Source organism: Strix uralensis, chromosome 4 (assembly GCF_047716275.1).
Source record: "Strix uralensis isolate ZFMK-TIS-50842 chromosome 4, bStrUra1, whole genome shotgun sequence".
Lineage (NCBI taxonomy): Eukaryota > Metazoa > Chordata > Aves > Strigiformes > Strigidae > Strix > Strix uralensis.
In genome coordinates, this window is record NC_133975.1 from 55,169,232 (window position 1) to 55,192,574 (window position 23,343).

At 35.3% G+C, this 23,343-nt stretch overlaps 1 long non-coding RNA gene across 1 annotated transcript in view; it reads right to left on the bottom strand.

Moving 5' to 3' along the window:
• Positions 1 to 23,138, bottom strand: part of LOC141942150 (uncharacterized) — a 42,619-nt gene extending 19,481 nt beyond the window's left edge. The window contains exons 1-2 of the long non-coding RNA XR_012628540.1: positions 23,087 to 23,138; positions 17,344 to 17,474 (exon numbers count right to left, since the gene is read on the bottom strand). This is a non-coding gene — a long non-coding RNA (uncharacterized LOC141942150). The remainder of the gene's footprint in view (positions 1 to 17,343; positions 17,475 to 23,086) is intronic.
• Positions 23,139 to 23,343: the final 205 nt, after the last annotated feature.

The following is a 23,343-nucleotide window of genomic DNA, read 5'->3' on the forward strand; positions in this document are numbered from 1 at the left end:
TAAAGTAACTATTTTTCTTGTATAGACCCATCAAAAGCAGGTAAGGGGGAGAGGATATCAAGGTCCTAAACACAGAATGGGCACTTTAAAGACAAAAAAGTAGGCAAGTTTCTGGATACATAAGGACTTTTTTTCCTAGGCTTCCTTAAAAGTTTGTCTCTTTTTTCCCAAACAACACTAAACACTCTAATAAAAGGTGCCTATAAATCTGCCTATGCCCTCAGGCCACCACAACTCCAATAAAAATACCTGAGGAGGAAAGAAAGGAAAGCAAAGACGGAAGAATTTATTTTCCAGCTTTCAGCAACTAGTTCTTTCCCCTTCTTTTCACTAATTAAAAATTCTTATTATATAATTTTCACTTGGCAGTTGGTTATTCAGTGAAGTAGTAGAAAATAATTCTGGCTTCCTAGAATGATTGCCCAGCTGTTATAGGAGGCAGGTGAAGAACATTACTGGAGTCACAAAGAGATGGTTGCTCAGAATACTCCCTGCTCTGTTACCCCTTCTCCCAGTTCAAACTGCACATTTCATTAAATGGGAGAGCCCTCAGAGTAACTCCAGGTTAATGGCTGTGTCTGTCAATGGCTTGTTGCTATCCTGAACAGAAAGAACATTTTACCATGTTGATCAAAGATCCTAAACTTTTCAACTTACTGTTATGAATATTTGGAAACTCTTGTCTAATTCTCTTTTTCAAATTCTCTTTTTCATTCCTGCTTCTCCTCTCAGCCTTCCACTGCCTAATGGTATTTCTTTTTTCTTATTTCTTTGCCTCTCATTCCATTTAAAACAACCTGCTCTCTCATCACCTGCCCTATGCTGCTTTTTGTTTATTTTTCATTTCTAGCAATTCATCTTCCTTCCTTCCAGCCCTTACTTCTACAGGGAGATAAGATATATGTGAGTATATAGAGCAAAATTCTGGTTTTGCTGAAGTTGATAACACACCTCCAACTGACATCAGCACAGCCCGTATTTTAGCTGTGTACTGACATTTGATAGGAAACTTCTGAATAGTTTTCCCCCTTATTTGTGATAAATGCACATGAATTTTTGATAAAAAATAAGTTCAGGAAAGTTAAACTGCACACCCTATTCAGGAAGGTAAAAATGGTCTTATTTTCAAATGTAATATGTAGATATAGGAATCATGAGACACATTTCTGAATGTATTATCTTTTACAAATGACATACCTCAAACCTTCTGCATCTGTAACCCCTTTTTTGCAGCTGCAACTCCTTTTGTCCTTCTTTGAAAGGGACTTTCTCTCTCATATGCTCTCTCCTTCCCCTGTGTCCTTTCAAGTAACAGCAAACCATCCCTAATTCCAGGCTGCTGAAGTGGGTGCTACACAGAAAGGTTATAACCCAAGACCCATTAGAAAACTGTTTTCCTTGTACTTGTACCATCATCCCACTGCCCCAGGTATTTTTTTGTAATTTTTTCTTTGCTGTTTTAATGTTAACCGCCAGTTATTTATCATTCTAGTTACTAAATGCCTTTCATTACAAGTGCATAAATACAGCTCATATTAGAGTCCAATCTCACTCATTAAAATTTAAGTCAAGATGTACTCCTCCCATCTTCTGAGTTACCCTAGATTCCTGCTAATGGAACAGTGCAGTATTTGAGATTTTCTTTTTCGGTTCTAACAAGTGAATCCTTTTCATTATTCTGCCATTCTGCTACCTTTCTTCTGGCAGTAATACCCTAGAATGGATAGCATGAAGCATTTGCCCTTGCAGATTGTTACTTTATTCAAACAGCTGTTACTCATGCACTAAATATAAGGTGAATGATAGAAAAAGACTTTGTGAAGCCATATATCAGGACAAAAGTTTTATAGCTTTAGTGTTGCTTACAAATCAATCCCTCTGAGTTGGGCTACCATTAGTAGCTTTTAAGATTGTGTAGAGCTGTGTCATTCACTGCCGTTTTGACACATTAATGCATTAACAGTATGTGCAGGCAGACATAACTTCTCTGAAGTACTATTAGAGTAATTACTAGGAGTCTTCAATATGACACGCAAAGTTAAGAAAGGTGACAAAAAAGTATGTAGGTACTCAGATACTCTTAAAACATTCATTCAACATTGACAGTGCATAATTAAGAAACTACAAAAACATTGAGACAAGGAATGTCTGCTGTGTATACTGTCAGAGAAAACAAGCATGAATGAAAAAGGCAATTATGTGAAAATGATGGCTGATACTGTCAATTCTGTTTCAGTAAAAAGAGGTTCAGAGAATCAGGGTAAGAAGTACTAGGTTTGCTCAGTTCAGTTCTTTCACATAGAAAAATGCTAAAATCTCATTAGTGTTTAGTAAAAAGGATGCAAATTTTCGAAGCCATTTAGGAGGCAGCAGATGGTAGTAATGAATCCTGAGTCAGTGTTTAGAACCTTTGCAACTCAGAAAAAAATGCATTTCTGGATTTCTTCAATTATCACAGATGTCTCCTAAAGTAAATTAGTGAGAACATGGAACGTTATATGGAAAACAGATCTTTGTCATTACAAACAATTTTACTTTATTCTTTCTCAATCAGGTTTATTTTTCCTAAGTATTACTCTGACTTACAAATTAAGAATGCTGAATATTACTTCCTCTTTTCATCCAAAAACACTCTTTCACTCCCCACATGTATTGTTTAATAAACTGGTTCAATGGATCAGGTACCTTAATATCAAAATTCTTCTGCTGTCCTTCCTTCACTTCTAACTAGGGACCATCAGTATCTTGACAACTCATTGCCTCATGGTCTATTGACTGAAGTGCTATATAGGAGTAATTCCTTGAACAACATCTTTGTGATGTGCAACAGCTGGGATTACTGTGAGCAAACAAGTCTGGAGTGCTTCTGGCTTGAGGCTACACACAGGTATCCTCGGGATTCTGAAGTCTTTATAGTACATTTAAACATCATGCTTAAGATTATGAAATCACCACTCATAGCGATAACATAGTTTCAGAAAATTTCTGTAGGTTATTTAATCTTGGTATACGCATGAAAAGAAATATACAACTATCTGATATGAATTCAAAAAAATAATCCTTCTAAAAGCCATTCAATACAACTGAAGCTACTCAAGTGCTTGCATATAAGTAAAGAGGTGGAGAGTGGTCCTAAGCTTTTCACAAGTTTTATTTTATGTTGTTGAAACATGTCCTGAATGCTTCCTGCCTAAGACCCAGCTGTAACAGTCTAATACTTCCTTCACATCCCAGTCTGTAAATGGCAGGTCAAGAAATAGCCTTCCTTACACTCATATTTGATACTTCTAGTATAACAATTTTCAGCAGGTAAATAGTTAACTCTTTTAGGAAAACACATTTTCAAATCACCATACCTAAAGCTAAGTTGGTGTTTTGCAAGAACAAAAACTGATTAAGGACATCAACACTTGGCTGTTAATTGTTTACAGCCATAAACTATTTCTATATTTAGACAAAGACACATTTTAAATCACTGCAGTTTATTTTATAATCTGAAATGAACAGCAAGAATATGGGTGATATTTTAACTGATTCATAAATATTTAAAAGTCTGCTGATTTTCAATCATATCTTTCTGCAATCTGTTTTTCATAAATACTGAATTTAGTGACAGGTTATTTTCAGTAAAATAGCACAATTATCATTCTTCTAGAAAAACAGTTAAAATAGCACAGAAAATCTTTAAAACTAGGAAGTTCCTTAGTATGATTTATTACCTAAAAGGTACTAATGTATTTCAGAAGCATGCTAAAGCTGTATTTCTGTTGCTCCTATTAAGAAATTCTAGCTTCCAGCTTGCCAGTTTGATATACGTTTCTTCATATGTCTTCTGTTTTTCATTGTTGTCACAAGGACAAAGTGAATTTGACAGCAATATTTACTTCTATTCTGCCAAGGCAAGAATATTTGAACACTGATTAGGAAGGAAAGTGACAAATAAAAGATTACTTTAATAAATAGTATACTACAAAAAAAAAAAAAATCCCAGAGAGCTTTTTAGGGGAAAAAAAAACATTTAAAAAGTTTTCTCTTCTCTCCCTATGGCATACAGAAATTTTAGGTTTAAATGTAAACTAATTCCATGTTAGGAATAATCAGCCAGTTTAGCCAAATTAATGCTACACATCAGCTATGATATGATGGAACTTTCGAACACGACATGTGACTATATAAATACATACATCTGTAAATACAAATGTTTTGTTAGCCATCCCCTTCTCCCACCAGAACTAGGTGCTTTTAAATAACCAGGTATTTGAAGCAGAAGAAGATACCCAGTGGTATTTCTCTACCAGTTAAATGCTTGGTAGCTACACCCAGTAAACTACAGTTGTCTGATAATATGGAAACTGATTCTAAAGTAATGCACTATAACAGTACAGTATTGACTATTGCTCTTCAGTGGCTCAATATGCTAGCCTAGCCTTTGTGGAATGACCAACTTGAAATCCCACCACTAGTTCCATAAACAAAGCTGCTTTCAAGAAATAATTAATATTTGAATGTCATAAACACACTCCATTTGCAGGTCTACTATTTCCTGGAACTAAACCAGCAAAAGTAAAAACCTGCAAAGTGCTCTTTTGACTTCATAAAAACTATAAAACAAGACTCTTCTGATGACATCATGCTGTGATGACAGAGACTCATATAATTCAGAGTTAGAAATAACATTTCAGTATGTCAGTGGCAACTTAATAGGCGTGTGCTCCTGAAAACAAATCAAAGCTCCTCTGGGAAGAAAATGTTTTTCTTCAAATGAAGACAAATGAAAAACAAGAAAAAACTTGGTTACCTCAAAATCAAGTTGCTTTCTTAAAAGACATAATTGAAGGAGATCTTAAAGTTACTTAATTACACCAGACTATTTAGAAATCATAACAACTTCCTTCTAGATAGGAAATCAAAGATATAACATGAAAGTTATGCATAGCTCAGTACACTACCATAGAAGAATTAACTAGTTTCTTAACATGCACCCCTTTAACTTGAAGATTTAGGTTAAAGCAAATCCTATTGATAGGAGGTAAGATAGCCATGAGGTGTCATGGTAACATGTTTTAATTTTTTTTTAATTAGGGAAGCAGGCAAGAAAATGTATCAGAAATATCAAGGTTGTATCCAAGTTCAGTTGAATTACTTTAAATTTGAAAAGCCAAAATGAAAGAAAAGCTTTTGAATTTTATACAACACCGAAATACGTCAAAATGAACAGAAGCATTGCTCACCTAGAAACATATGCTTTGTTCAGTTAGAAACATAGAAAGCAACTCCAGCACGTCAGATGAGAATAAACAAGTATAGAAACAGAGATTGTATAGAAACAGAGATTAAAGATTTACATATGCATTTTATACAGTAGATTATGATCAAAGAGTGCAATGTTAGGGAACAGATGACCCCAGTTACTTTACTACTGTAGTGGGCTTTTTCAAGTATGTTTAAAAGAATCAAACAACATTGTATAGAGACAGATAATTTTAAAAACAATTTTAGACAATCCAATGTAAAAAGTGTTTATAGATTAATTAACCTGTCCTGCATGAATGAAAAACAGAGTTTCAACTCTACACATTTAAGAAGGATTCAGATATATCACTTGAGGAGTTAGTACGAGTGCCTTTGTTTAGATTTCTATTTCAATAATAGCAATTTCTTTTTAATGCAGTTTTAAGAGCCGTATCACAAAGCACTCTTTCTAGAGCACATCATAAATCTTCAGAGCAGCCAGGATGTGGGTCGAGCTCTAGACTACTCACTCCATGAAGGCTAAGACATATGAACTGCACACAGATGAACATGTTTTTTAATTTTTAAATTATGTATTCTGACATCACAGAACATAAACCTTTGACATACAAATCCATCTATCAGGTGTTAATCTAAAACTGGAGCCAAGGCAGTAGAAAGAATGGTTCATTCCATTTCTAGCAATGCTTTGTGCCACAAGAATAAATCTCAAATCAGTACAAACCATTGGGAAAGTCTAGAGTCTCTATTAAAGAATCCCCAGAAGAAAAAGGGGGAAGGAAAGGGTATACTACAGAGTTTCTTTGCCTGTATAAAGTAAACACAGGAAACTTGAGCAATACATTGTCTCTCTGGAAAGCTTCTTTGCAGAAGCAAGACATTTATATAATGCCTAATGTACTGCATTTCTCTTTCATAAAGATTTCATAAGTTTGTAACAAAATAAACAGAAAGACAGAAGCAACAGCCTGGGGGAAACCAGTAAATAGAGCTCATTTCATATGCAAAAACAATAATGAGGAAGGATCAGTAACTGCATTTCTAATAACAAACAACAGATCATTCATAACAGAAACTTAAATAACACTGTGTTTCAGGTGAGCAATCCACACCAGGGACTGGAAATTTTTCTCCTGCTCCCCTAGATTTTCATTTCATTCTAGAAGTACAAAGGAAGTGCAACAGCATCCCAGTCTTCCCCATAGTATTTTCTTGCTGCATATGGGCATTGCAGTGATACAGAATGACTTCAACGGTCCCCAAGGCTCCCCCTTTCTCAGCTGAGACACACTGGGACACTGGTAGCATCTTTGCAACAAAAAGGGTTCTTGGCACTGAAAGATAATGAGAACAACTGAAAAGGTCTGTGCTGGATACACAGTCTAAAGGTATAGTGAAAAAATTCAGAAATCTTTGTACCTTTCTATCTGATCATTGTACTGAAATACAACTCAGCAGGAACTGAGAAGAGGGGAGTATTTGCCTCAGATTTCTGGAAAGACCTAAACAGTTTGTGACTGTGGAAATCTAAGTTACATACACAGATTTTCTGCCACACTCCCTCCCCGGCCTACTTTTTACCCCATACCTACAAGGAGAACAATGGTATCTATCTCAGTTCTCATATTTGATTCATTGTTGATACCATGCAAATTCAATGTTCCAAACAGTAGCTACAGCAACAGATATTTCCTTCATATTGAAAAATGAGGAAGGAGAGGTTACAAACTTGAGGTGGATAAGAGTTTTGCCTTATCTCTAAAAGCAGTTGAACGAATTGACTAACTATATGTTTAGAAAAAACAATTCTATGTAAAATTTTTAAAAAATGTATCTTCCAGGTTTCACATACTAAAGCCTTGATTCAACTTCAGACAAATCAAATCTCTCTAAAACTGTTCAGAGAAACAAAAGAAGTAATTTGTAATAACAGACATGTGCCATACACTATTTCTTTCAATTACATTGGGTTTTAATCATATTATTAAGCGCGGGGCGGGGGTGTATATGGATATATGAAGCAAGTGTGAACTTCATAGGCCTAACACATGTACCCTGTATCTGAAGTGACATGCTGTAGTTTGTAGTTCACCTGCATGCTAAGAAGCAACAGACAAAACTGTGTTTGAGTAAATATTTGTGATTTCAAATATGAAATACCAGCATGTGAATCTGGGTAAGTTACAGGAAGGTGATTATTATATAAAACATACAAGTATCTGTACATACAAATGAAACCCCAAATATTGAACATACTTGCAAACAACTAAAGACATACACACACACATATGTTTTCTCAGGCACCCAAATACAACTATTGGGATAGACATTAATGTCACCCTGTCTGTTCACAAAAAAAACCCATGAATGTGACTTCTCTAGGTTACAAAAAAATTGTGTTATATGACTGAGCATGAACAAAATATCTGAAGAATGCACTTCAGGTATGGTGTCATGGTCTGAGCTCAGAGGGCAACTGAGCAGCACGCAGACGCTCACTCCCCCTTCCCCCCCAAGTGCTGAGGAGGAGAAAATGAAGTAAAAGGCTCAGGAATTGAGATAAGGGCAGAGAGGGATAAGTCATGCATTACAGTCCTGAGCAAAAGACAGACTTGCTAGGGGAAGAAAAAAAAGAACATAAATTCCAGACACTAAGAACAACACCACTTAGCAGACAGAGTAGGATAGTGAGAAGCATTAAATCTTAAAACATCTTAAAAACACCTTCCCCCCACCCCTCCCTTCCCAGGCTCACTTTTGCTCCCAATATATCTACCTCCTTTCCCCCAGCAGTTCAGGGGACAGGGAATGGGGGGTGTGGTCAATCCTGCCACTTCTTTCTCCTTGGAGGTGGGAGGAACTCCTCGTATTCTTCCCCTGTTCCAGTGTGGTGTCCCTCTCACAGGACAGTCTTCCACAAACTTTCTCCAACATGAGTCCCTCCCATGCGTTGCAGAGTTTCCCCAGATGCTCTGGCATGGGTCTGTCCCACATGTTGCAATCCTCCCAGTGCTGAACTACAACAGCAGGGCCTTCTTCCCACAGAGTCCCGGCCTCCTTTGGGTGCAGTCACCTACTCCAGTCTGGGTCCTCCATGGGCTGCAGGTGGGCAACTGCTCCACCATGGACCTCCATGGGCTGCAGGGGGGGACAGCCCTGCCCTCTCACCATGGGCTGCAGGAGGGCTCTGCACTGGCGAACTTCCCCCCTCCTCTTCCATTCTTCCATTGAGCTCGGTGTTCGCACAGATGTTCTCCTTGTAACTCCTCCTCACAGCTCCAGCTCCTCCTCCCAGATTCCCCTTCTTAAGTATGTTATCACAGAGGTGCAGCCACCGTTGTTAAGTGGCTCAGCCTTGGTGCAAAGGCAGGTCCAACTTAGAGTCAGGTGAGCTTCAAGAAGCTTCTTGTGGGGGCCACTGCTGTAGCCCCCTTCTCCACTGCCAAAAACCCCCACCACTCACACAAACCCAGCACATATGGGAAATTTGAAATATTTCATATAACTGCGTTCAAAAAGATCGTGAAAATCACATGAAAACAGTAACCACATAAATGATTGCCTTAAACAAATTTTTTCTATCTACTTTTTTCAAGGACAGAAACACAATGTTTTCTTTCTTTTGGAAGACAGCGACCTCTAAGAGTTGTAAACAAAATGAAAGTCACTTGCAATTTTACATGTCAAACGTATATCTTAATTGCCACATACTCAAGCATTACCTAAACATTTGATCATCTTCTAGGCCTTCATTGAAATGTTGAAGTTGCATTAGATCATAGAGAGCGTATGCATGTGCATGAGAAAAAGACTCCCGCATTAGGAGGGAGGATAGTTCATAAACTACTTCTGGGTCTTTCTGGAGATCAGATGGAGAAGTGACAAGGCTGTGACAGCAGCCAGGCTATGCTAAGTGCTGAGCTACTCAGCATGAACAGCTTGGGGCACACAGAGTAGGCATGGTACGTGTAGAACTGTTACCCACACAGGGAAGAAGGTCCTAGTGAATTTAGGAACAATCAGAGTTTAATGGTGACATCTGAGCAAATATTTTGTGGGACTGCAATTTTGACATCAGTTGCTTTCATTTTAGCCAAGCCATCTTTAGATACCTCAATCCTTCAGTGGACCTATCTCTTACATATGTATGTGCAGTCTGCTCTGATTATCCTGCCTTTGATTTAAAAAAAGGAAGACTAAGTAACTCGAGTCCCAATTATTTTTTAGGGGTTTTTTTAGGAATCTTTTCAAATATCATTAACACATTTTCCCAGTACTGGACATGACAATTAGACAGAGTATTTCAATAGTTAATTAACCAGTGTAAAATAGTAATGGATAAAATTCACATATAATTCCACTCACTCTCATAACAGAGTTTAATTGAGCTTTAAGTGATTTGAAACACTTCAGTTGGTTCCTTTCATAAAAGTAAATTTCACTCATTATGAATTCTTGTGTAAGTGTGCTTCTTAAAAATGCCACATTTAAAAAACATTATTTCCCCTAGCAATTGTTCACAACTTTTTATGAAAGATAGGTAATCAGGATAGTTTTTATTCTGTAGTATTTCATGAGGTCTATGTATTCTTACAGTATTTTTTGACCAAAATATTAATGGAAATATAAGATGAAAGTTGAAACTTATTACCCTGAATATATGCAAAATAAAATATCTCTTCTGGTATACATCAATTTTAGTTTGTTGTGGCACCTACTTGAAAGGTTTTCCTGTATGTTCATAAAACACTGGGTTTTGAACTTTTAAACAAAAGACATTTTATTTGGAGAAACCCAAAATCTTAAGATAAAAACATTAGGGTCAACATTTCTTACCTATACTTAGATTAAAATCTCTTTTATAATGGGAATTTCTGAGTAAACACTGCAAGAAGTGGTTCTTTACGGAAAAAGTACATTATATGGTTAATGAGATCTCTAAATGTGGAATTAAGAAATTCTAGGTGTAAGAAAATGTCTTTGGACATAATGAAACTGAAGCCTTTTCAATTTTCTGTTCCACAGATAGTGTGAAATTCCCCATATTCATGTCACAGTAATACTCTTATTAAAGATGTGCTTTCAATCAATTCTGGGGAGGAAAAAAAACAGTTTTCAATTCAAGAAGACAATTAAATATACATAGAAAAACATTTAATCACAGTTTTAGGCTACAAATAAATGACACTATATTCAGAATAGAAAATACTTCCATTGGACTATACGATTTGTTAACTAAATAACATAGATAAATACTTTCATTTCCTCCCTGAAAGGTATTCCAACACCTTTTCCCTAGAATACCCAAACTTAACTCCAAATTAATTATTCCAGTACCTGTGGAACACATTATAGTAACACAAAACATCTCTAGAAATGTATAGGTTCACTGTAAAGGCATATACAAATGTTCAGGCCAGCATGTAAAGAAAGTAACCTTCAGATTCACTAAGTTTCTCATTCATGAAAATGTTGTCTAACTAATTTCAGGAGTCTCTATAAAATATCGAAATAATCTGAAAAAGAAACTCTGCTACCTACTAGGAGGTGTTAAAAGAAAAGGTTACTATTACATTGTTAAGACCATTCTGTAGTGTATATAATAGCTGACTGTCAGTTACAGATTAAGAAGAATACATGCTTCTCTGTATGTGGATGTATATATATAATGACATGGGGATGCACAGTACCTCAATGCTAACTCTCAAGGAGATTCACATGTCACTCCCTATTTTCCATTTACATGAACCTAATTACCAATTCTGATATTGAAGAAATCATCAGACATATGGTAAATTGAAGGCATGACAGTATTATTACATAGAAGCTACAGTTCTGCTAAAATCTATATTACTGGCTTTTAAGAAGCAAACCATTATTTATAACCCTGAAAAAAACCCATAATGTTTATGACATTATAAATCTCCATGAAAGCCAGTGCCTACTTACAGAGGAAAAAAAATATAGGTTGTTAGGAAGTCTAATAATTTTGCCAAAATCTGCAAAATTCCATGGAATGCATATTACAGCATCTGAGTCATCAGCCTCATCTTCATGAGTACATCATAAACACCACTGTAATTTATGTATTCCAGTATGCCAAGTCATAATAAGTTTTTGATGTCAGAAAAATATTTTGAGAGGAACTACAAATGGACTGAAATATAGATTGCTTCACACTCATTTAAAAGGTTCTGCTTATTTTTTAAGAAGTTCAAATGATGCCATTGCTCACAGGAGATTTGAAATTTGGTGGAGAAAATATCCTATGAATAGAAAAGTACATTTTCCCTACCAGATTAAATACTAGTCAAGCACAGCCGAGGGGAAGCTATTATAAACCACCATCCCTTTCATTGATTTGGATTTTTCAGGTAAAATTTTGACAAGTCTGCCAAGCTGCGCCATGAACATAATTCTTCCATGGATTCCTCTGAGCACTGAGTAGAAGTGATATCATAACACCTACAGACACTGCCCAAGAAAGCCAAAGAAATTGTGGTAATTAGACTGTCTGAATCTACCTAACTGAAAATATCTACCTGAGAAAGTTGAAGGTACAGTGCTCCATATGTCCCCTTCATAGTATGAAAAGTAAAACAGTACATCATGCTAACTCTCAAGGAGATTTTCATGTCAGCCCCTATTTGCCAGACTACTTCACCTCTGACATGTGATGACATTTGATGTACTATTGTCTAATAGAACTGTTATCCAAAAAGTCATCTCCCACATACCATAAGTGACACGTTACTTAAATGATACAAAACAATTTTAAAATTACAATTTTTTATGTGTACTATTCCATTAAAATTTAATCAAGATGCCCTGTTATATACAGATTCTCAACATGTGTTAGGCAGCAGTCAATCTCTTCTGCAAAAGAAATGCTTCCGATTTGAAACAGAAACACAAATGTATAAATGGAGTACTCAACATCTGTACAGAAAGAAACACCAGAACAATGACCCAGATTGGAAATTATCTTTCAGAGACAGAAAAAAATTAAATCTGACAGTTTAGAAAAATCCCCAAAACTCTGACAAATAAAAATTTGAATTTGATGACTATGCTTTTTAAGAATAGTATTTGCTTGAAAGTTATACATATAAACAGACACCATTCTCCTAAAGCTAAGGATACAAAAAAAGCTTATAAATACAAAATACAGCAAGGGGAAAAAAAGAAAAAAACCAAACCTATCCAGGTTTTTTACTCTCATTAATTGTCACTTTTTTTATAATAAGCTGGCTACCATTACAGACAGTTCATGTAACAACCGCACAAATCTCAAGGAAGTTGAACCATAAGAATGTTCCGGAAAGCCAAAAAATAACTAACATGACTGTTTATTCTATTATAATAATATATGTTAGAGGAAACTAGGAATATTGAAAAAAGTTATTCAAGACCAGAAAATTAAGAACTAGTAACAATTAAGAGCTGGTATTTGCACAAATACCTATGACTTCAGAATAACACCCTGATAAACAATACCAGATTTTGTCAGACTTGTTATTAATCTGGCCAAATTTCATACTGAAAATCATCTATAGATAATAAGCACAGAATGTGAAAATCTATTACAGAGTCTCTTTTCAGAATTTAATCATACTCTCTAGGAAAAATCTGTTCTGCTGTAACAAAGAGTAAAAGTTAGTAAACCAGTAAAGAAAAAGAACTAAACTTAATAGCTTGTATCAAATGGATAGGTATTTTCTGAATAAATGGAAACTGTGACTAAAAATCAGTACATAGAAAGGAAAATGGAGAATGTAATTGCCATAATACAGCACATCAGTGGTCCATCAAGTCCAGCATTCTGTCTTCAGAAACATGCATAAAAAATGCTTAATGAGGCAAACAGGACATGCGTAAATCATCAGCCGCCTTCAGTAAATACTTCCTGAACTGAGAGCTGACTTTACATCAATAGTATTTAAAAAGGGCATATGCAGACCAATCTTGAACTATTCCTAAAGAAAAAAAGTGTGTTCAATTCTGCAAATTTCATACTGTGCTTCTTTTCATATTTTGGGCAGAAGTGTATTCCCTACCACTCCTTGGTATTCAGGTTGAATCTACGGATGTATATTAATATATTTTGTCAGCCTGTTTTTTAAAACCTTGTCTTGCAATAATTTAGAAACAGTGAATTACAGATGTAGGGCTACTGCAGCATCACATGAACTGCTTGTTCATGCAGACTGCGATTACTTTCTGCTTTCTCATGAATATTTCTTATTTCTATACCAGTAATTCCAACTGCTCCTCTTTTTGTTCTAGTCCCTTACGAACATACGCATCCCTACTTTATAAAGTAGAGGGAATAATTTATGAATTAGCATGCAGTTAATGAATCATAATAAAACTCATCTTGTAGAAGATGACTAAACGCAAAGATTGCCACAAACACACAAGATCTGATTTAATTACTGGATTCCAGTGGCAGAATCTGGAGGAAGGAAAAATGGCAGTATTATAGGGGTAGAAAGTTCATTTAGAGCAAAGTCAGACTAACAAAAAGTTATCGAAATACATAATTTCCGAATCTGAAATCACTCTATCAGGTCAATGGGACAGAGAGCAACAGAACAGTATGATGATTCATCAGAAGCTCATTTCAACATGGTGACTCAACAAATCTGTGCAAGGGATGGTATGCTAAAGAGCACATGCCCTGTCCCTCCTAACCCTCACGTCCCCAGGGGCCCAGCCCTGAAAGCTGCACTGTACCTTGCACAGTTTCCACCTTCTAACCATGATCTGATGTGTGCTCACAGACTTGCTTCTGATTTGGGGACATTCTTCACTTTGTAGACTAACCAGTCGCTTGGTTTTCATGGTTTGGTTGCAAACCCTTACTTACATTCTGTAAACTAATAGAGATGAGGGCTGTTTTAAATTCTATTTAATACCAAAATATTTATTTCTAATGGTAACAACAGCATCACTTGTGACTAGCCATTATGACAGTGCATCTGACAATAGCATACAAAAAACAATTTAAAGAATGATTTAGCATTAATCCATAAAAAGGAACTGAAAATATGAAGACCAGCAGACCAAAGTCAAAACTCTTGTTAAGATAAGCACCACCTCCTACTTCTTTCTGATAAATGATCTTCTAATTTAGTTTTTCTGACACTATTCTCATTTTCAGGTGTGGTCGATCAGTATGACCTGTTTTCTCCAAGATTTATTATTCTGGACAATCAAAATATTTTCATAATTTATTAGAATATATAAGTAATATTTTATATTAAGGCAAAAGGATACCAAAAGTGTTTCACATGTTAAGTACTTGTTAAATTAATTGTTCACTTAATTAATTTGTTCAATCTAATTACCAATAAATTGTTCAATTATTTTACACAATCATTTTGAATACAAGCGGTTACTTTGGCTTCAGTGGCCAGGGACTGGACAAGGAAGAAATCTGGCTACTTGAGTGACAGAAGTCTAAATGCTATGCCATGCACTAAATGTCGGTCGTCCTTCCTCAGATATCTACTCTGACCACTTAGCAGGATCTCCTCTATTACGATTGTCACTCGGCTGATCTACCATTATGTTATTGTGGCCATTCAGTCACACAGCTAGTTCATAAAAGGAGGCCATGGGCCTCTTTAGGCCTATTATAAATTGTGTCTGGTGAATGATGTGTCCCAGCTGGGGGTACTGCCCTGCTGCATGGGAAGACAGCATCCTTAACTCATGGACAGCTGAATTTTGGTATGACATTATGAGATAGACTGAATGTGTTCTTTGTTGATATACCAGGAAGTCAGGAAGGAAAACTGATCTATTTTTCAAACAGATCCTTCCCTCACCAGAAAATGCCTGTGCAGCACCTTCTCTAAACAAAGTAGGATTCGTTCTCAAAAGCAAAAAAATCAGGGCTCTACAGCAAACAGTATCCAGTTGGTCTCATATGCCTGCTGGGTAAAAGTACATGAAAAATATAAGATCCATAGTAAGAAACGTTTGCAATTTCCTCTTATTCAGACCCAACTTCAACTTCATAGTTCTATGAAAAAAGTCTATGTTTGAAGTTAGAGTGAAATACCACTGTACATGTGTTACTACAGAATTCTGCTAGAAAGACTTTTTGTATTACAGTTGTCAAGTCCAGCCCTAAAAATCTGCTTTAATTTATATGTTGGGTTTTTTTTTCTCTCCTCTCTGGATGTTCCACTTACAGAAAGATAAAAAAAATCAGAAACTTACTATTTGTTACTCTGGTTGCAGTTACCAATTAACAAGTAGTGCTGGAGTTCAAATAGTTCTCAAGTACAGTAAATTATGTGATCTGCCTTAATCTAATACTTCTATAGTCCCATTAAATTCCAGCAATCCTTTATTGTAAGGATCACAGAAAAAGAACAGATTTTTTTGTAAATGAACCACTGCTTTGGTAACAGTAGGAATCCTGAATTTTAAGTTCACTACTAAAGGAAACTCATTACCATTAACAGTCTCTATGTATGTTCTCAGTGTACTTAACATCTACTGAATCCTCTCAGAGCAGTTAATGAATCAGAGAGGATATTAAATTAACTCAAAGCCATGTTTTCTTCCCCTTCTGTGCCTTCAGATGTTGTAAGCATAGAACTAGCAATGCCTGCATCCAATTTAGGCCACAAATGAATTGTGGTTCCACTATCATTTACCATTCAAGAGGGCTGGCAAATGGAAAACTGCTTTTTCTTCCTTACTCAAAATGGGCAAAAGGTGGACAAAATCTGCATTTCAGACCACATGGCAAGTCTACTGTCCATGGCCAGTGATCACTAATGCAGAAATCACAAAGCCCTTATACGTTTTCTGTTATGGTCTCACTCTCTGGCCTCCTCTTATTTTTCAAAACTACAAAATGTGCAAGACCATCATTATACTCATGGGAAAACCATCAGTGGCTAATGATAATAATTTTGTGAGGTTCAAGGAAAAAACACATTAGATGATGCTTAAATGACTGAAGAAAGTTCCTTCAATGCATAGAGAAGCAAAACCAGTCTTACAAGGAATGGTGAAGTTATTTGGCTTGGCACTGATAGTACAAAGAATTAACCATATTTAATGTGGCCTTGTTCATCATAATGAGCTTCATCTATTTCCACCCTACAGAAACCTTCATTTATCTAACTTACAAAGAATATGTTAAACAAAAGCACTTCACAATATTAGTGCAATTTACATCAAATGCACTAGAGAAAATTACCTAATACAATTTTCTAAACCATTTAGTATTATGAACTAGGAACTAAAAGAGAAAATTACTTTTTATGATTTGTAGGCTATTGAAAACACTCTACACCTGAATTCACACAATCTGCATTACCTTGCTGCTCTCTCAATGGTAAAAGGCCTTAATAAACCAGAGAACCAGAAATAATATTCTCTGAACTAAGCAGAAAAAAATATTAAGTCCCTCTGAATCTGCATGAGCAAGACACTACTTGCAGTCTTTTCTCAGACTTTGGCACCCAAGCGAGGGAACTCACTTCTTACTTTGGCTTGGTTTATTTCCAAAGCAAACAGAAGACAGGAGTGCTGAAACAAGGTCTAAGTTTTTCAAATGTAGAACATATATCTGGACCAGTATATGGAGATATCATTAGCATATTTGTTACTTGTCTGATGTTTTCACAAAATGCCATGAATGTGATTGAGCCAAATCCCCTCCACCCCAAAACATTTTAAAAAAAAAAAAAAATATCTTGAAAACTATCAGTAAAGAAAAAAGGTTGAAACCCAGAAGTATTGGTTAATGTACAGGCCTATTCTATGGAAACTTATAGACCTAAAAGCTTTCCTGAGGATTCTCTCTTCTTTTACTCAGTAGCCGTTCAGGAAAAATTTACTTCCAAGTCTACAAAATAAAACTTGGTGAGTGCTGAGGAATCAAAATTCTCACTACAATACAAAGATAGATATGGTATGTAATCAGACACTATTAGAGCTAAAAAGCAGGAATTCTTCCTGAGAAAGGACGAAGGTGTATTTTGAACTACAAAAATGGAAATATGTTGACATTTTCTGCAAAATCAGCTCCAAAATTTTGAGATGAATAGTTATACATCATACCTTTTTTTCAGAAAAGCAAGCAGATGCAGTAGTAAGAACTGTAAAATCTTCAAAAGATGTAAGCCATTCCTCTCCAGAAGGCAATCTTTGGACATCCCTTAAAATAGCTTTTAGTAACAGATCTTCTTATTCTGTAGACGAATAATAATTTAATTTAAAAAATTAAATTTATTAACATTAAACTCACTTGCAGTAAATATTCCTACACTAACCAAGCAGTCTTTAAAATATTGAAACTACTAAAAGGAAAACTTTGTGTTTCAGGTCAAGAAATGAGAAATTCAGAGTGGATATAATTTATATTTTGACATAAATCGGTAAATCATAGTGTCCAATATATAGAATTTCTACTTTAATATAATATTCCATTCCTTAAGGGCAGGAAACGTTTTCTGTTCAATTGCTACAATAATCACAAAGGAGCAAATGATATTTCCAGGAACTTAAGAATTACACAGCTACCAAAATGAACAGCTTTCTTCTATTAATTGCTTTAGAAATAATAAATCATTTTATTATTTTATGTTTTTCTCTTCCCTTGGGTATTCTGCCTTTATAGCATAAAATTACTGGGCTTTCATTTGATAAATTAGATGACGATCAAGTTTAACCTATCTAAACTACAAAACTTCAAGTGAATGCTTAAGTCAGAATCCACTCTATACACCAACAGGTATTAAGGCCATATCAACATAGGCTACTCTGCTAACAAAATCCATTACAGTCATCAAACTTCAGTTACTAAAACAATCAACTAATTGTAGAAGTCCCAGAAAGCAAATTTATGAAATTGGGTGTTTGTAGTTTTTATCTGACAGTATCTGATCAAATGCAATGGAGCTCGATTACTAATTGCTATCTCAGAACTATAAACTTGAAGTGTGCTACAGATATTCTTAAGACTCTCATTTACACAGTGATGACTACTTCCTCCTTCCCATGCCCCCTAAAGGTCTAAAAGAAAGATTGAAAAACACCAATGTAGCTGTATCTCAGCTAAAGAAAAATGATCTGCTAGTTTAGGGATTTACAGAACTCTAGGAAGGATGGTACAGAAAAGAACGAGGCAAAAGTGCCTAACAATTCTATATATCAGGTTAAAAGAAAATAGAGGCCACTGAACTTCTTTTTTTCCTAAAACAAGACCTATTGAGAGAAAAATAGTTATTAAATCACGCTAGGTTGGGCAACAAAGATAACATAAAGAAATACTGCAGACTTCACCTTTTTCCTAGATAGAAAGATTAACAGTTCCACAGTTAGATTTCCTCTCTCTTTTATGGGATTTGGATCCCATAAAAGTGTTAAATCTCTCCAGGGATTTGGAGAACTTGTATATAAGTTGTGGAATAAAAATAAAGTTCCCTAAGTATGCAGCTATAACAAATACATCACTGATTATACATGGCAGGCATTCTAGCAGTGTGATACAGTGGAAAACATAAGCATCAGTCATATGGGACTATACATGGGATTTATGTCAAAATGCAGTAGAAGGGAAACTGCAGAGAGCATCTTAGTCATTCTAAGCTTTCATAAGCAGCATCTTAATAGAAATACAGACAGAAACAAGAAAAAGGATGACTGATAAAATTTTTTGTTGCTATAGCAATTAGTAATATCAATAGTAACCCACTAAACACTTGCTATAAAATCTTTACACAACAAGACAAATCAAAATATCTCATTGTTCCTCCCTATCTTAAACTCCTAAGTACTGAAGGTTGAAAAATAAAGTAGCCATCAGAAGAGGTTTCATCCAGGAGGACTGATACAACTGATATTCAATTTGAGATTAAATTAAATCTTCAAAACTCTAGATCTTAAAAAGACAGTCAAAAGCTAAAATAAATTATAATACTTATTTGGTGCTGTGTATAAATAACGGGACAAATGTTATGAGACCAACACATTTAGTATGATAGCAGAGAGGAAAGCAAGTGTGCAAGTTGTGTGAGACACCAACACATTTAACCAGAAAGTATCAAGGAAAGCAACTCTGTAAAAATGAGGTATAAATTGCAAGTTATTCAAAAGCCTCTAGATAAACTTACCATGCAATTGTTCTGTTTGTCTGCACGCATTTTTTCCTGAAAGGTTTTTTACTTTTTAAACTCTTGTAACACTTTCATTTAGATTTTAAACATCTAGAAATTTCCATATTTATCACTTTGAGTTTTAAAAGGGAATTAACAAGATAGCTAAAGCAGTAATTATGGCTATTTCCTTCTAATAAAAAATAATATTTCCCACATGTGCAATATACGCCATCCATGAGTCCCAATACTTTAAGATGCCTGAGGGTCAAACTCTAAAGAGATGTGGAAGTTTGGGTACATTATATCATATAAAATATATATTAAAAAATCTGGCATCTACTGCATGCCCAAGTGTAAAATGTTGTGGGCTGCAGTAAAAAGCAACAAATAGGATTCTAAAAGATGACGGATGTCTCAATTAAGAAGTCTGCTATGTCATAAATTCCTTTCCTATGGTGTTCTCACAAGGCTGCCCTGGCTCAAAACTCTTAACAAACTCTATCAACAGAGTTCTTAGACCACAGACTGGAAAACCTCAGGCACAGATATTTGTATTGAACAGGGGAATGTCTGAGACAGCTTGTGAACTACACGGGCTGAATAACTTTTTCTGAAGAAAGCTGGAGAGCAGAAGAAGGACACCAGAATTGGTATTCTTTAACCTTTACAGGAAAGAGAAAACGTTTTTATAAAAATGCAGTGTAAAATCATGTTGCACAGAATGAGGGCAAGAAATTTATTATCAGCATTCAAACCTCACCGATCTCAAAAAAACTCAACATGCATTGGAGGAGGGAAGTCAAAAGTAACCAGGGAAGATTTACATCCTATTTTTACAAAAAAACTACCAACTTTTTAAAATCACAGTCAGAGGTTCTGGGCTTCAAAAATTTAAGGACAAATTACTTTTTTTTTTACTATTCCCAAGGAGCAGACTAATGCAAACCTGTCCTAGATGAGTACTGCCAAATATGAGACCAAATGCTAGAATCTGACTATTATGATATTATTGGAGGCAGCTGCACTTCTGTATCTTTTCCATGATAAATATGAGCTTTGTATACCAATGGTATACTGTAAATATATACCATCAAATTCGTAAGTAGTGTATCTCTCAATGTTGTACAAGCAATCTAGCCTTCTGAAAATTTTTGAGATGTAGACCACTTTGTGTCTAAACTTCAAAACTGTATCAACATTAGGTGCTTCTTCCCCTACTAGCAATTGTGTTCAAGCACAGAACTTTAAACAATCTTATTCTTCTATTATGTAACTATATCTAATTTGAACGTATGGCTCTGTGATCTAGAACTGATTAGGAAAAGCCTATTACCTCTTTTCCTGAATATATAAGCTAAACTCTTCCTCTGTTGCAGGCAGATTTTGCTAACAAACCAGCAGGTCCTCTTGTAGTTCAAGCCATATTATGATAACTTCATTTTTTGTCAGCTCTTATGCTCCATCTCTATATAAAATTCTTTGACTATCCATAATGACTCTAATAATTTCTTTTCATCTGCAGCATTAATATCAATGCATGCAGTTTAAACATATGCATTATAAAATTCTTTCAATGCAGTTCTGGAAGGAAATTTCTAAACTGATATGTATGTCTCTAAAAGGAAAAATGCATGTAGAAATACCCAGTTAATGACAAGAAATGGTTTTTATTCTTTTCTGCACCTTTCCTCTTTCAATTTCAAGAAACTAAGCAGCAGACCAAAAAGCAGCTCAATCTGGAATACAGTTAAGAGTCTGTTAAGGTAAAATGAGCATAAGAACACAAATATCATAATTCTGAAACATAAACTCAATGCCATGGTGACCCTCTGCAGAAGGGAGTATCTAATGCACAACATACAAACTGTTTCAGTTCCAATCAAAACATCATCAAGCTTAGCTAAATTGAATCTGACAAAAAATGAAAATAACACAAAACCAGTCCCATTTTTAACTTAACAGAAGAAATGCCTCTGACATGTAAGAAATGGGTCTCCACACCTTTTTCAATATATAAAATATTCATCTATTATAAGTTTTTAGTTCATAACCATCTAGCAATGGATGAAAAGTAGGCATCCATATTGATTTTATCTGATCAAACAGTGGTATTAGATACTCATATGTTTTTGCATTCATGTAACATCATTGAATTCAGAAGAAAATTTCTCAGATGAAATCATCATATGTAAGGGATGGTTGGGGTAAATGACAGGCTGTAGAAGTATCAGCTAACTAGGATTGCCACTAGCCATAAATAAATCTGTGTGCAACAGACAAGCAGCTCTTTAGCATAACAGTAGCAAAAACTTCTTGTATAATTTTAACTATATAGAAAACATAACTGTGTTGAAGTTAGAAATAAAGTAAATGATCCAAATACAAAAGAGATATATATGGAAATTGTGTTTATGTCATACTGCTTCTAACAAAATCCCAGATAAAATGTATTAGTACCATACTAGAGCTATCAGATCCTATTTAGAATCATGACTGGAATTAAAGCTGCATATGAAATGAAAAATCCTCATGATGAAATTGCAAGTATGTATGATCAATGTGATCTATAAATACATGAGGAACCATTTAGATTTTATTTTTCAATTGAAATAGTTTGATTTAAATAATTGTTTTTGATTATACAGATCTTAGACCACCACATATTCTTGCTCAAATGACAAACATGTATGTCCCATGCTCATTTTATCTTAATTTTTTTGCAATTCTTCTCTCTATGGGCTTTTCAAATCCCAATGCACCACCATTCAGCTTCTGCTGAAGGCAATGGTCTACATCCTCCATGTGCAAAGTACAATCACAATAACTGAATACTTAGGCAGGTTTGTCAGCTCCTCACTCATTTCAGAAATTAATTAAAGATTTCCTCCTTGGTAAATTTCTTCCATCCTTCCTCACTGAGTTTCTATCTTTCAGCCTTTGTTTTAAACTGCTTTGTAGGTCTGGGTTTTGTTCTTTGACCTCCTCTGCAACCTGTTGCAAGTCTGAGGACAAGACATAAAGTGTACAATCTACTTTACAGACAATATATGGACTACAGATGTCATATTACAGATGAGGGTAAAACAAGAAAAAAGAATACTTCTTTATATGTTTTATGGGTTACAAATACTAGAGAACTACATTAACTTTAATCTCTAATTTATTTTTTGTTTTGTTGCTGTTATTTTATACAAGTAAACACAAGTTCGGGAGCAGAATATCCAACAGGTCACTGAGGATCTAATGAAAAAGAGTGAAGGAGAGCACTACATCAAAGAAGGCTCAAGTTAGTATGTATGTGATACAGAAGCCCAGAGGCATGAAGGGCAAGTGCCAAAGTTGTAATGAGACAGACAGAAAATTATATTTTCAGTGGTATTTTGGAGACAATCAGAGTAACAGAAAATTGAGGACAGCCAGCCGGGAGAAGATTGGTGTTCTTAATACATGATAAGGCAAATATAAGGTTGCTATATTTAAAATGCAAATTTTCTGGTGTAGGGAGAATGGTTGTAGCAGTGTGATGAAAAGATCCCTAAATATGCCAGGCATTCTGCCTGTTCCCTTTTGTGCTGGGTGGCTCATAGGAAGATTATGATTGGGAGCTTTCGAAAGCCAAATGCTATTCCCAGCCTGATTTTTAGCATGGTTTTGAGGAAACCCATTATTCTTTCCCAAACTGCTATATATATCTCTGTACTTACACAGGAAAAGAATCCCAGAAGGATGGGGAGAAGGAAGCGTCTCAGTTCTTTGCAACTAGTATGGCCAGTGTTGCTGCCTGGAAAGAGTATTCAATATTGTACTACGAGAGTTAATGATTACATAGTCTCCAAGCATATGAGAGTCATATGAGGCAGACCACCTCTGTTGCCTGACTTTTGACTGCACCTCAGTAGAACAGATGAGTTAATAATTCTTATAAATATTTTCATTTACTGTCCTTTCTGATTAATTTATT